The sequence below is a fragment of the Eulemur rufifrons genome, chromosome 7 (genome assembly GCF_041146395.1).
Source record: "Eulemur rufifrons isolate Redbay chromosome 7, OSU_ERuf_1, whole genome shotgun sequence".
In the NCBI taxonomy this organism is placed as follows: Eukaryota; Metazoa; Chordata; class Mammalia; order Primates; family Lemuridae; genus Eulemur; species Eulemur rufifrons.
In genome coordinates this window covers 204,421-220,425 of record NC_090989.1, presented here as the reverse complement: position 1 = coordinate 220,425, position 16,005 = coordinate 204,421, and the positions used below count along the sequence as shown (strand labels likewise).

Sequence of the window (16,005 nt, the reverse complement as noted above, 5' to 3'; positions counted from 1 at the left end):
GACAGAGAGAAGGACCGGGAGCGCCAACAGAAAAAGGCTTGGACATATGGGATCTCCGACTATTTGCCATTCCTGTGACAAAAATTATTAAGGTCTTGCAGAATATTGAAACTGAAAGTCCCATTTTCAGGCCATTGGGAGTCACTGTTCAATTTATACATTGGCCAGGCAGTGTTGCAGTAAAGAATGAGGCGCTTGGGCCGAATGCCTAAATCCAGGGCCTTCAGATTGGCCAGCAGACAACCCAGGGGCGTCTCTCAGGGAATTTTGGTCACCCATGTCACCTCAACCCGGATGGGGCAACAGCCAGGAACCGTATCCTGGCTATGGAGTCAGCAAAAGCCTGGGGGGACGTCTCTGCCCGAGACTAGTGTGCCGGCACGGAAAGGGGTGAGAGGAATTCAGGCGCCCCCGAATAGCCTCAGCCCCAGAACGGGGGAGCCTCCGACGTGGGCCCACGGTTTAACGGAGAGGGAACAGATTCCCGGAAGGAACGGAGGCTCCTGGGGGATCCGGGTTGGGATAACACGGGGTGACTCACCCAGGCCGAGGTCGTCAATCAGGGACTGGAAGGCAGTCAGCGGAGGTCCCGGTCCGGGAAGTGAGAGTTCTCGGAAGGGGGTGGTGCAGCCAAAGGCCCCTCCCGGGTTTCGGCACCAAATGTAAGGTTTCTTTGAAGTAGCCGGCGCCAGAGAAAGAAAGACGAACAGAATTGAAAAGGGGAAAGCAACGAGGCTTTATTAGGGCGCTCCCGGGCGAAGTTCGCGGGCCCCGTGAGAGAAAGGCCCGAGAAGTCGCGTGGCACAGAAGTTTGAGTGGGTTTTTATATGTCCTTAGGGTTGGGGGATGGGAGCTTCTTCAGCCAGGAGATGTGGGCGCCAGGAGTAAGGAATTTGTTTAAGTTTTGGGGCGGGTACCGAGGGACAGGAGGAGCCGCCTCTTTTTTCATTAGGGAAGGGAGGGGTGCCTGCCACCAGCCTTACAAAAGGAATGTGAGTAAAGAGGTCTCTGAAACCACTAGCTCTAGCCAGCACTAACACTAAGGAGTTAAGATCCTGTGTACATCCAGTGTTCTCATAGCACTTCTCTGAACCGAGGACAAATGACAGACTTTTTTAGTCGTGATGTACAGTCAGCCCATGGGTTCTGTATTCATGGATTCAACCAACTTTCTTGTCATTATTTCCTAAACAACGCAGCATAACAACTATTTACATAGAATTTACATTGTGTTAGGTATTATGAGTAATCTAGAGGTAATTTAAGTATATAGGAGGATGTGTGTGGATTATATGCAAATACTATGCCATTTTATATAAGGGATTTGAGCATCCTCAGATCTTGGTATCTGCAGGGAGTCCTACAACCAGTCCCCCAGGGATACCAAAGGACAGCTGTAACTGATTACTCCGTTTAGATGTAATTTATTCATTTGAGCTATGAGAGACTTAATATCAACTAATCCATACCCATTTATTTTTCAAGATGATACGATTAAGGCCCAGAAATCTTAACACTGTACTCCAGGCTTTTGGTCTTCAGTCTGGTCATGCTGATATTTGTTGATAACTTTTTGATAAGCTTTGTGATAGTAAAAAGAAACCATGAAATATTTAGCAAGTTTTCATTTTCTCTTAAACATCTCAATACAATGATGATCATTTCTGTGGTATATTCTGTTTTTCTACAAGCAGAAATGTATGCTGAACCCTTACGAAGAGATAAAGGTTATTTGGTACATGTTGGTGGTCTCTGCCCTTCAGTATCTGAGGTATGCCAAGATTTCTTTTTGAACTTCATATTATTTCTATTTTTTTAGGCTCATTGAAGGTCTCATTTCCAGAAATACCTAGTTTCTGAAATTTCAATTTAGGATTCTTCTACTAACTACAGGTGTGTTTCCCAAATTCAGTCCAATGTGCATTACTGTGTGCCTGCAGCTCACTAGAGGTTCTGTACCAGACATCAGCCGCAGTGGGGATAGAGTCAAAGGCCATTCCCACAGGAGGGTCCCAGGCTAGTATAGGGGCCATGCAGACAAATAGTTGCAGTCATTATAGACAAATAGCTGCAGTCATTAGTTCATGCTGTTCTTAATCAGATCTTTCTTGGATTATACTTTGTAGCTTGTTATTAGTGGTATGTAGCAGACTGACTGACTTTCGTGTACTTTATCTTGTTACGCACTGTTTCACAGGTAATGTAGAGAGCCTTAGTTAAGGAGAACGGGCTCCAGAAAGAGATAACTTTGGCTCAATTCCCAGGTCTGTCAGCAACTTGATGAATAAATTTGGGCAACTTACTTAACCTTTTTGTACCTCAGCCTCCTCTTCATCTATAAAGTGAGGTCGATAGTACTGTCATAGCGATGTTGTGAAACTACTATGAGTTAAGTTTGTAAAGCACTAGGAGTAAAGCCTGGCACATAGTAGATGCTCAGAAAATTGTATTCTATTATTTCTGATTTTAATTACTTTTCAGATGACACTTGTATACTTTTCAGGTAGATAGCTACATCATCTATATATAATCTCTTCCAATCTGTATGTTGCTACTTTCTATTTTGTGACATTGTCAGGTCATTCAAATCAAAATGGTGATGGAAATACCTTTACTGTCTTCTGATAAAAAATGATGGCTGTTCATTTCAGATATGAAAGTCTTTATCAATTAAGAGAGAATCCTGTTTGTAGTTGGGGTTGAAATTTGTTAAAAAAATAGGTGTTTAATTTTATTTAATGGAGTCACCTAAGAGTATATGCTTTCTAAATTTTACTCATTAATGTGGTATTAATACAGTTCAATAAAGTAGTATTATAATCCTAGTAGTATTACCTGATGTGAAAGATTCTTTTAGCATCTTGTTGAATTCTTAAAACAAACTGTGGCGTTTTCTTTTCTTAAGTATTCTACGTACTGTGTGGAAATTTAGAAAATACAATTAAATGCAAAAATACAAGGAGGTTATAAAAAATTATCCATAGTCCCATCATTTGAAAACAACCGCTTTTCAGATTTGGTATGTATCCTTCCACTGACACTCTCTAGGTCTGGTGCTTTTATAGGAATAGCTCTTGCCTGACTTTCTCAATTATATGGTTAAAGTTCTGATTCGATCTTCCAACTTTTTTTTTTTTTTTTTTTTTTGGTCTAAATATTTCCCCACAACAAGGCCATAAAGACATTCTCTTAAATATTCTGGTAAATGTTTTAAATTTTGACTTTCACATTGCAAGCCTTTGAGTCATCTGGAGGTTATGTTTGAACATAGGAATTAATTTTAACTTTTTTAGTATAAATAGTCCCCAGATTGCTAATCTCTGCAACTTTATCATATATCAGCTTTGCAAATGTTTTACATTAAATTTTAATATAAAATTAATAGGAGATAATTCATGAGAAATGCTTAGTATCTTTTATTTCTTATCTTTAATTTGGTTTTTATTTAGTTATCCTAAATAAACATTCTTCCTGATTTCAAGCTAAGTATATCAACCTTTTTTTTGTGTTTGTTTTGTTTTGACAGAGTCTCACTCTGTTGCCCGGGCTAGAGTGCCGTGGCGTCAGCCTGGCTCACAGCAACCTCCAACTCCTGGGCTTAAGTGATCCTACTGCCTCAGCCTCCCGAGTAGCTGGGACTACAGGCATGTGCCACCATGCCCGGCTAAACTTTTCTATATATATATTTTTAGCTGTCCATATAATTTCTTTCTATTTTTAGTAGAGACGGGGTCTCGTTCAGGCTGGTCTCGAACTCCTGACCTTGAGCGATCCACACGCCTTGGCCTCCCAGGGTGCTAGGATCACAGACGTGAGCTACCTCGCCCAGCTTAGTATATCAACCTTTATAAGAGCATTTATTATTGTGAAAACTATATTTGAGCCAGTGATTACAAAATTAAGTTTGAGGTAATTTAAAGTCAATGAAAAACCTTTTGGTTTTCTGCTTTTCTATTTTAGATATCCATCTCTTGCTTTCCAAAAAAACGAAACAAGAAACAGTGATATAAAGATGGCTGTGAAGGAAATGAATGGTGCCAAAAAGGTGGGGGCCTGCTGCTTTCCAGTCTTTTTTTTCTTCTTTATTCTTGAATAGTGCTACTCTGTAAGTAACTAATTATTATACGTTCATCACTTTTTATAGCTAATGTTATCTCATAATTATTAAAACCATAAAAGGTAGTCATTTTATTTTTTTATGCCCTCATCTGTACCTCACTGAGGTTTTAAACACGATGTGGAAAATGATGGAGGTTTGCTCTGCCTCCTGCTCATCCTGTGTGACTCTGCGAGAGCTACCTCACTCTGAGCTTTTTGTCTTAAAATGAGGATAATAGTTCTTACCTCAAATATTTAGAAGTTTAAATGAGCTTAATATGGAAAAATTCTTAGTACAGTGTACTGAGGATGGACTCAGTAAATACAGCTATTATCATTGCTGTTACATACCAGTAATTTGGCTTTTTCTTGGAGAGCTCATTTTTTCTGTGGTTTCAACTATCACTTTAAACTATCACATTCCAATCTTTTCACTTATTTATTGAACAAAGAGTTATTACATACCAACTATGTACATTGTTCTAGGAACTGGGAAAGCAACAGTGAACAAAATAGACAAAAATCTGTGCTTTTATATGAAGCTTAAATCTAGTGGGAGAGATAATGGCAATAAGTAAAATGTAATATTCTGGTGTGACAGAGCTAATATTTTATGTATTTTGCCCTGACTTTTCATCTAGGATTCAAAGTCTGAGCCCTTCCTTTGTTGAATTTTTACAGGATTTACAGTGGTTTCGCACCATTTATAGTCTATTTGCATGGTTAATAGTAACTAATTGATCATTTTAATTTTATCTTTCACAAGTGAAGGAGGCTGCACTTTATATTACTAGTTCTCCCCCCCCCCCATAACCTGTGGTACAATTCTGGGCATGTAGTTTGTGTTCATTACATACAGTATTTATTAAATAAAATATAGAGTATTTATAATTACTCTTCAGACCAGCCTTTATCAGGTGGGTTGATTAAAAGAATTAAGCTTTAATACCCTAACCCCAAAACATTCATTTTATTTAATGGGTTAACCCCTCTCCTTGGCATCTAGAATGGGTCTGATTATGTCCTGTCTTTGGGAGGGTTGAGAAAATAGTTACACCATTTGCTGTGTTCTGGGGTTCAGAGGAAGAATCCCAGTTGAGAAAGACTGATTTAGGCATAGTCTCATAGACTTTATCATTACTATAAAAAATTATATTGGGCATGTTTTCTTAATACATAGCCCTGAACACCACTGAAGTAAATTTACCTGGTATAAATAATCTTAAAGTAAAATTTTCAGAGCAGTTTTCTTTATTTATAATTTTAAAATTTATTTTAATTGAATAAGCTGGATTATCACTATGTAATGGTTTTAAGAAAACTTTTAAAATGCTTATTTAGGGTGTCAAGAATTGTAAACAAATTGAATCTGCTAAATTATTACCTGATGCACCTGTTAGATTCATACCTCCAAATACTCTGAACTTGCGTTCACCAAGATCATGAAGTGACTGGCTGAACTACATCCAGAAGTCAGCAGGTAAGAACTAAAATTATATTTTAATTGGTTTTAAGCTTTTTATGTAAAAGCATAGTTCCATTCAATAACTTAGCTATAGTCAGATTGTGTTACTTTGGGAAAGACAAATGCTCGCGTATGTTTTCACTTTGCCTAGAGACTATATTATAGAAGCTCTTCAGGAAGTAAGAATAAATCCTAAAGGGTTTCTGAATGGCTTATCTGTTAATACTGTTGTGGAAATGACTTCATCCGTTCTGAAAAACTCTTGGTTTTATTCCTAACTGGAAGCAGAGATCATACAACATATTCTTTTTTATTTAAATATTACTTTAAAATTTTAAGCTATTGATTTCATTTTTCACATAAAATGAATATTAAATTACAAATAATAAAATATAAAATTTAAAAACAAACAGATTACTATTAATATAAAACCATTTACCCCAAAATTGCTTGGTTTAACATTTGTCATCTCACAGTTTGCAGATTAAGATTCAAGGCTGGGCCGGGCACGGTGGCTCACGCCTGTAATCCTAGCACTCTGGGAGGCCGAGGTGGGTGGATCGTTTGAGCTCAGGAGTTCGAGACCAGCCTGAGCAAGAGCGAGACCCCATCTCTACTAAAAATAGAAAGAAATTATATGGACAGCTAAAAATATATATAGAAAAAATTAGCCGGGCATGGTGGCGCATGCCTGTAGTCCCAGCTACTCGGGAGGCTGAGACAGGAGGATCGCTTGAGCTCACGAGTTTGAGGTTGCTGTGAGCTAGGCTAATGCCACAGCACTCACTCTAGCCTGGGCAACAGAGTGAGACTCTGTCTCAAAAAAAAAAAAAAAAAAAAGATTCAAGGCTGGCTTAGCTGGGTAGTTTGCGTTCAGAGTCTTTCATGTTGCAGTAAAGAAGTTGGCCTGGACCGTAGTCATCCAGAGGCCACACTGAGCCTGGAGGGTCTCCTAAGACGGCTCATTCACATGGCTGTTGGCAAGAGGCCTCAATGCCTTACTGCATGGGCCTTTCCACAGTACCCTTCGAATGTCTTTACATTGTGGCAGCTGGCTTCCCCTGAGCAAGAGAGCAAGGGGGAAGCTGCTCTGACCCACCCTCAGGAGTCACAATCCATCATTTTGCCACATTCTATTAGATGAAGGTCATTACATGCAACTCATACTCAAGGGGAGGGAAATTTAACCCACCTCTTAAAGAAAGGCATATCAAAGAATTTGTTTATATATTTTAAAATGACTACCAGTGAACATATACAATACCTTTTTACAACATAGGTGAGACTTCTGTTTCCAGTTATAGGTGTATAGATGACTCAAGCCAACCGTTCACTGAGAACAACTAGAAAACCTGAATAAATATTAAAAAAAAAAAAAAAAAATCTGCTTGAAGGCACTGATGAGCTATCTAGATAATGATGAATTACTGGATCAGGGTACAAAGAGGAGTCTCAAAGTATGCCCAGTGTTTGGGGGTACTTTCCCCCCAGTATTATTTGCAGAGGGGAAGCTAGGAGGGCATGGGCCATTTTCATAGCATTGCAGCCAGGGGGATGGGTGTTGAGCCTAAGAATACTGAGTTATAGAAATGCCCCCTGTATCTCTGGAGACAAGATTTGATTTCAGAAGTCAAATAAGGCTTTGCCTTAAAGAAAAAATAAATGTGTTAGTTCCAAAATTAAAAAAAGAGAAAGAAGAAAAAAGGGGGGGGTAAACTTTTACTTTAAGCAAGAGCTCTCTGCGAGGCTCAAGCCAGCCACTTTAAGCTTGGGAACTGCTGCTTTCTAATGTAAATGATTCCCAGAAGCATGATCCACCCTTGAGAGAGGCTGATTAAAAAAAAAAAAAAAAAACTTAAAAAAAAAACAAAGATCTTAAAAAAGATAATCAAGTTATTGCTCAAATTCAACAGTGCTATATTATAGCATAAGAGAAAATAGCTTCTCCTAAACAGTCTGTGTTTTCTTGTGTAAAATGTTAAAGAAAATGTTAAAAACTTATGCAGATTTCATAAGTTTTATTATGAAACTTATGAATCACAAGATGTTGTGCAAAAAACGGTTAGTCCGCCTGACTTGAAAAATTTAATGTTACATATATTGGCTTTTAATAATGCTAATTCAAAGCGTTAGTGGCTTTTACATCCGCCGCTCAATATTGGCAAACTTTTATTAATGATCAAAGACCTCAATTAGAAATGAAGTTAAATGGCAAATCTTTTGTTAGACTTATAGATACTGGAGCTGATGTTACAATTATTTCTAAAAGTTTTTGGCCAAAAGCTTGGCCTTTACAACAAGTTCCTACTGTTCTTACCGGAATAGGAACGATGACTGACATATTTCAAAGTCGACAAATTTTAAATTGTTCAGGCCCTTATGGACAGACAGCCACTTTAAAACCTTACGTGGCTAACATCACTATTAATTTGTGGGGAAGAGATTTGTTACAGCAGTGGGGAGCATCTATCAATATACCTAATACATCTGCTAAACAGGTTATGCTAAATATGAATTATAACCCTTGTTTTGGTTTGGGTAAAAGGAGCCAAGGGGCTAAGACTTTCGAGGCACCAAAGGCACATACTTCTCGGCATGGTTTAGGCTATCCAAATTTTGGATAGCGGCCACTGCTACTGAAAAGCACCATTCTGCTCTGGCTTTAAATTGGATATCACAAAAGCCTATATGGACAGAGCAGTGGCCACTAAAACAAAAAACAAACAAAAAAAAATTGGGTGCTCTTCAATTAGTAAAAGAACAATTACAAGCAAGACGTATAGTGGAGTCCACCAGTCTGTGAAATTCTCCTATATTTGTTATTAAAAAAGAAATCTGGCAAATGACAAATGTTAACTGATTTAAGAAAAGTCAATGCAATTATACAATGAATAATCAAGCCAAACATATTGTTTCTCATTGTCCCACTTGTCAATTAATTAATCAGCCTAAATTTTCTGCAGAAGTTAATCCTTGAGGTCTCTCACCAAATAAATTATGACAAACGGATGTTACACATATTCCTGAATTTGCCAAGTTAGGTGTTGTACATGTTACTGTAGATACTTATTCCGGTCTTATTATGGCTACTCCATCCTCTGGAGAAACTGTTAGACATATGTTCTCACACTTACACTCCTGTTTTATATACGTGGGAGTCCCAGCCACCATTAAAACTGACAATGGCCCTGCTTACACTAGTCATTCCTTTACAGCTTTTTGTATTAAATGGGACATCAAACACATTACTGGCATTCCTGATAATCCTCAAGGACAAGGCATTATAGAACGTACACATCAAACTTTAAAAAAACATGTTATTAAAACAAAAAGGGGGAGGTACACAGTCTCCTAAAGATAGAATAAATCAAGCCTTATTTACCTAAAATTTTTTGAATATTCATAAGGAAGATAAATTAACAGCAATAGAAAAGCATTGGAATAGGAGTCCACAATCAGACTCTTTCCCTCACCAGCCTATCTGGTGGAAAGATGATGTAGAAAATAAATGGAAAAAAGGATGTGCAAAGGTGTGGCGGAGAGTTTTTGCTTGTGTTTTGACAGATGACAGACCAACAGTCTGGATTCCAAGCAGAAGAATCAAACCCAGAGTGGAAACTCGAGGAGAAAAAGCGGAAGACACGTCAGGCACAGACCATGACGTGGGGACAGCTGAAGAGAACATACGAAGAAGCAGACAGGATATTGAACCGGACATCTGTACCTAAAACATCTGTAAATCTTTTTCTTGCCATGATCTGCGTGGTGAGCATGGTGGTAAGAGTGTCTGGCAACCAGACACATCACTATTGAGCATTCTAAAATTGCACCCACAGATATACCCCTTTGTAAGAAAGTAATAATTTCTGACCCTAAAACTTGGGTACAATGGGACAATTGTAGAGCTCACATGGGGCGCATTCTTGCTGTGTCCACATCTTATGGTGTTGTCCTAGACTGGAGTCCCTATGGACATCCTGCCTCCTCTCACAATTTTAAAAAGCTTCATTGGAATAAAACTGCCACCTCGCTGTCTGTAAAAGACACTGATCTTAAAAGTCATATTACATGGCTCAATGATGGTAGGAGCTCTCCAGCTCCTCATATTTTAGATGGCCCTATTCATGATCAATTGTGGAACATATCAGCTGCTTTGCACCCTTTGCAGGCCTGGATTAGCACACACACTTTGGATACAAACAATAGCCGAGAATGGACTTTTAATTTAAATTCTACTCATTATATTCAAGTTTGTGTTAGACTGCCTTACTTATTTATGATTGGACATGCTGTTTATAACGAACCTTCTTTCCTAGTGACCTGTGACAACTGTTCTCATTATACCTGTATTAACAATTCTATGAAGTTCAATCCTTATAAAGAAACACTTTATATTCTCAAAGCCAGAACAGGACTGTGGTTACCTGTTAAAATGAATAGAGTCTGGCAAGAAACACCAGCAATGTTCCTTTTGGACAAACTACTTAACCACATTCTTAAACGTACAAAAAGATTTATTGGTCTCTTAATAGCAGCTATTTTGGGAATCATTGCTGTCACTGCTTCTGTGGCCACCGCAGGTGTGGCTCTGCATCAGACCGTTCAGACCACTGAATTTGTTCAAAATTGGCACCACGATTTAAATCAATTATGGTCTACCCAAAATCAAATTGATTCTAAATTAGCTATTCAAGTGGCTGACTTACCACAAGCAGTCACCTTGTTGGGAGACCAGGTTCTAAGTCTACAAAAGCAACTTAGACTTCATTGCGATTGGAATATCACTCAATTTTGTGTTACACCTCATATATATAATCAAACTCGGTTTCCTTGGGAAAACATCAGAAAACATCTACTTAACCAAGCAAATCTGACTGAAGAGATTGGAAACTTACAACAAGAAATATTAAGTACCTTCAGTCACAAACTTAAATTGCTCTCTGATGCTGACATTATTAATGACATCTCTTCTGATTTAGAGTCAGCTGATCCACTTTACCATCTTAAGATCTATGGAAGTTCCACTGTTGTAACTTTTGGCATTATTTTAATCCTTTGCTTGTGTTTACTTATAGTCTGGAGAAAACTCCAAAGAAGACAAGAATCCAGAGACCAACGCCTTGCTGTGATGGCTGTCCAACTCCATCAGCTTTCTTCAAAAAATAAAAAAGGGGCAGATGTTGAGCCTAAGAATATTGAGTTATAGAAATGCCCCCTGTATCTCTGGAGACAAATGTGTTATTTGAAAAGCTGCCTCATCTCAGGAGGGCATCTTGCAGGTCAGTAGAAGCTGCACTTCAAAGAGACAGCTGTAAACTGGGCCTTTGGTTCTCACCTGTTTTGAAAGACAAGGCAGGCTTTTCCCTTAGAACCAAAGGTTGCTGGAGCTGACAGGTAGACCCCCCCCAGAGATGAGAGCTGATGTTATAATATGCTAATGCCCAAGCCTGGCCTAGATGGAACCATGCGGTTCAAGTAATTAACACAAAGCACAGCCCATGTTGACTTCTGGGATCATGTCTGTCTCCAAGAACACAATCACCAGAGCCAAGATGTCCCTGTTGTAGCCTTTTAGGAGACTTTGACCCTAAAGCAAACTGCCTGTTAGTATGCAAATCGCGTTGCCAATCCCGGAGCCTGTATGTACCCTATAAAATACCTGTGTGGAGTTTCAGTTGGGGAGATATTTTATGCAGGTAAAATATTTCCATCCGGGTACCCTCCTTTATCTATTTTCATAAACTTTTACTTTATAAACTATATCTTTTGCTCTGTGTATTATTATTGCCATTACTATCTTTTATTTCTGTTTCCTACTATATTTTTCATCCTTTGCAATGACCCCTGCCTGAGATACCTGATCTGAAGAAAAAAACCTCTTTGCAGGGAGCATAGCTAAGTCCCTGCAAACTGGCGTAGTCAACTTAGAGACCATGATCGAAATAAAGAGAAAAAAAAAAACCTCTTTGCAGGGAGTGTAGCTAACTCTCCGCAGATGGAGTCTTGGTAAATTCTCAGCATGGGAGTTTGGACCCCAGTGGGCTGTACTTGAGGAGAACAAGTTTGAACTAGAAATACATGTTCCCCAGAAGGGCTGTAACTCAGCTTCAGAATTTAGTCCCTAAATCAGATTGAGATGATCTTGGGTTATGAGTTCTGCCAGGCACCTGGAAGAAATGAAAGTAAGACTTCTCTGGAAGAAAATAATATCATTTTAGGCCTCAAATTATTTATGCCAACAATTTAGTATTTGTTAGCTTATTTTATAAATAAGAACATACAGTCAAAATCATGGCCAGTGGGCACCGTGGCTCACACCTGTAATCCCAGCGCTTCAGGAAGCTGAGGCAGAAGGATCACTTGAGGCCAGGAGTTTTGAGACCAGCATGGGCAACGTAGACAGACCATCTCTACAAAAAATGAGGAAGACATTTCAAAAGCTCAGGGAAAGCTAGGCCCCCTACACCAGTTAGCCCAGCTGTGGCTGCAAAGGACAAGTTCTTCAAGGAAATGCAAAGTGCCACTCTAGTGAACACATAAATGACAAAAAAGCAAAACAGCTTTATCGCTGATACAGAGAAAGTTTGTGTGCTCTGGATAGATCATCCCAGCTACAACATTCCCTTAAGCCAAAATCTAATTTAAAGCAGGCTCCTCTCTTCAATTCCATGAAGACTGAGAGAGGTGAGGAAGCTGAAGAAGAAAAGGATGAAGCTAGCAGTTGGTGCATGAGGCTTAAGTAAAGAAGCCATCTCCATAAATAGAAAATGACTAACATCCTAGGAGAATATGATTATTGGGATTTTGTTTTGACTAGAATTTCTGTCCCTCTTGGAGACTAAAATTTAGCCTGTTGCATATTTTGGAGCAATGTTTTTTAATAAATGTACTGCAAACCAGGTGTAATTCAACTTAATGAAAAAACCCAACTGAAATCTCAAGCTATTTTGAAACAGGAAGGGGAAAATTTGCAAATAGAAGTTTTTCCCAACTGAAAAAGAGAGGGCAAAACAAATGAACCCTTTGGAAGGTAGTAAAGAAGCTGTCACAATCCGAGTGCCAAGCAAGGTGATTGTCAGTCCTCAAATACCCTTGGTCTCTGCCTCCAAAAAAAACAAATCATTTTATCGAAGTTATAATAGTCAAGCCTGTAAATAAATATTTTTAAATTTCTGAAGCTGTTCCTCCCCACTAAAAGATGCTCAAAATTAAAAAAAAAAAATCAAAATATTTTTTAGCTACTTTTGTCAGAAAGGTAAATATTTCATAAGGTGTCACTATGCATGTTGGCCCTCAGTTTATCACGCTGTAACACACCATCTCTCAGGTTTTGCCATGACAGTAGGTAACAAGGCTTCCAGGCTCTCTTCAACACCTCCAAGCTCCCCTTTCTCCAAACACAAAAGGAAGAAGAAAACTATAAACCCCCATCTGCCTGCCCTACAGTTCCTGGGAAGAGACGGTCCTCAAATTGTTCCTGCTTAGACCCCTGAAGCCTGGAGAAGGAGATGGGGACAGCTGTGCCAGCGGGCGAGGACAATGTCCAATAAGGGGGAGAAAATTTGGCTGAGGGGACAGACAGGAGAAGGGACATGGAGAGGAGGGGTCAGTGGAGATAAAATGGTGAGGGGGGTAAGAAGGGCGAGCAAAAAAACAGGGAGAAAGGTGTGAGGATCACAGAAGACAGAAAAAGATAAAATGGAAGAGAAAAAGAAGAAAGGGGCCGGGCGCGGTGGCTCACGCCTGTAATCCTAGCACTCTGGGAGGCCGAGGCGGGTGGATTGCTCAAGGTCAGGAGTTCGAGACCAGCCTGAGCGAGACCCCGTCTCTACTAAAAATAGAAAGACATTATATGGACACCTAAAAATCTATATAGAAAAAAAAAAAAATTAGCCGGGCATAGTGGCGCATGCCTGTAGTCCCAGCTACTCGGGAGGCTGAGGCAGTAGGATCGCTTAAGCCCAGGAGTTTGAGGTTGCTGTGAGCTAAGCTGACGCCACGGCACTCACTCTAGCCTGGGCAACAAAGTGAGACTCTGTCTCAACAAAAAAAAAAAAAAAAAAAAAAAAGAAGAAGAAAGGGTCAGGGTTAAAGGACGCAGAGACGGTGGCAAAGAGAACGCGGAAAAGGCTGTCACTGGGAGGGAGATTAAGGGGGTGCTACCTAAAGGGCTTCACCCCAACAGGTGAATGGGCTGCACGAAAGGGGGAACTGGAAACCGAGCGGGTGGCAATAAGGGTCTGTGGGCGAAGGCAGGAGCCTGAAGGGAATGCCGGAGCCAGGAAGCGACAGGCCCGCGGGGGCAGGCGGGGGCAGCGGCTTGGGCCGGCCTCGCTCCCTCACCGTGGCTGAGCTGGCCCGAACCTCGGGCGCAGCCTCTGCCCTGCACTGGGGCTCCGGGCTCCGGGCTCCGGGCTCGGCCCCAGCCTAGGCCTCTTTAATTCAGAAGCCGGAAGTGCTGCAGCCACGGCCCGCCCAGCAGCGGAAGCTCCGCCCTTCGAGGCCCCGCCCCAGCGCGAGAGACGCGCCTGCGCGTTCCTGTTTCCGTTGCCAGGTCCTGGGGGGGGGTCTATGTCACTGAGCAGCCAGCAGAGGGCAGGTTTCTAATTGTTGAGAGCCCCGCAATGTCTGAGCGTGTCCAAGGGGGTTGTTGGGGACCTGTCACCTGGGCGCTGCTTGGTGAAGCCTGGGGGACTCCAGGGGACTGCCACAGTGGGTACGGGGAGCAGCCCTGCTCCGATGGCCAAGAAGCTGAGGAGCCTGGTCTAAGACCAGGAGGGAACACTGGGTAACGACTCCCAGCCCAGGCATCCCATCCTCCATCCCCCTGGCCTCTGAGAAACTGGAACCCTCATACATGGCTGATGAGAGTGAAAAATGGTGCAGCTATTGTTGAAACGCTTTGGTGGTTCCTCAAAAGGTTAAGCATAGAATTACCGTATGACTCAGCAAGTCCACTTACAGGTGTGTAACCAAAAGAATTCAGAACAGAGACTCAAACTTACACTTGCATACTAATGTTCATAGCAACCGTATTCACGCTAACCAAAAGGCAGAAACAACCCAAATGTCCATCAACAGATAAATGGATAAAGAAAATATGGTAAGTACACACGCAGGAATATTACTCAGCCATGAAAAGGAATGGAGTTATGACACCTGCTACAGCATGGGTGAATCTTGGAAACATTATGATAAATGAAATAAGCTAAGGCACAAAAGGATAAATACCTTATGACTCCACTTCTGTGAAATATCTAGAATAGGCAGATTCACAGAGACAAAGTATGTTAAAGGTGACCCGGGGCTGAGGGCGGGGGGAAATGGGAGTTACCGCCTAATGGTTACAGAGCTTCCGGTTGGTATAGTGAGAAAATTGGAAATAAATAATGGTGATGGTTGCACAACATTGTGAATGTACTTAACGCCACTGAACTACACTTACAAATGGTTACAGTGGCAAATTGTGTGTATCACAAGAAAAATAGGTTTAAAGTAAAATATTTTTTAAGATACACAAAAGCTGAAAGAATCAATCAGCAACAGACTCTTAAACTGCAAGAAATGTTAGACGTACTTAGGCAGGAGAAAAATGATACCAGATGAGATTATGTTTAGAGATCTGGCCATGGTAACCAAATGGGTAGTATGTGACTTTTTTTCTTTTTAAAACGTCTTTAAAAGATAATTGACTGTTTAAATAAAAATAACAATAATGAAATTGGGGCGTATAACACACGTGTAAGTAACACGTATGACAATAGCACAGAGACCCAAGGGGAAGCGACGGAAGGACGGAGCATGCTGTACGGCCCTTACCCTGCACAGAAAGTGGTGTCATATCACTAGAAGGCAGAAACCAACGGTATTGTGACGTATCCTAGGCTGCACAGGACAGCTTCCCACACAAAGAACTATCCAACCCAAAATGTCAGGTTGAGAAACCATGCCCTAAAGCTAAATAACTAAAACAGTGAAACAAAAAGTTATAGCTAATGGGCCACAAAGGCAATAAGAATGAAAACAATACTCAATGCAAAAGAAGTCATAAAAGAAAACAGAGCAAAGGGCTGATGAGATGAAGGAAAAACATACAGGAGGGTTTGGTGAATGGAACATGGTGGAAATGACATGGTGCCAGCTTCCAGGCCCAGGACTCATGAAACCAGCAGCTTCCACTGTCTGTCTCTCGGAACATTTGCTCTGGAGGAAGCTGTCCTCACATCGCCACCTGGGCTCCACCTCTTGTCATACCAGTGGTGGCATTAGATTCTCATAGAATCTCGAACCCGACTGTAAACTGCGCGTGGAGGGACCTAGGTTGCGACTTCTGATGAGAATCTAATGCCGGATGGTCTGAGGTGGAGCGGAGGCCGTGATGCTAGCGCTGGGGAGCGGCTGCAAATGCAGATTACCATTAGCAGAGAGGTTTGACTGAACAA

General features: G+C 40.8%; 1 long non-coding RNA gene across 10 annotated transcripts in view; it reads left to right on the top strand.

Moving 5' to 3' along the window:
• LOC138387765 (uncharacterized) overlaps nucleotides 1-10,624 on the top strand; it is a 63,020-nt gene extending 52,396 nt beyond the window's left edge. For 6 of the 10 annotated variants that reach the window (XR_011233969.1, XR_011233967.1, XR_011233966.1 and 3 more), the window contains 4 exons: nucleotides 1,695-1,771; nucleotides 3,961-4,045; nucleotides 5,440-5,578; nucleotides 9,128-10,624. This is a non-coding gene — a long non-coding RNA (uncharacterized lncRNA). Of the gene's footprint in view, nucleotides 1-1,691; nucleotides 1,772-1,870; nucleotides 1,894-3,960; nucleotides 4,046-5,439; nucleotides 5,579-9,127 lie in introns of those variants that run through there. The other 4 variants (XR_011233965.1, XR_011233972.1, XR_011233970.1 and 1 more) reach the window with 4 other exon arrangements.
• The last annotated feature ends 5,381 nt before the right edge of the window (nucleotides 10,625-16,005 follow it).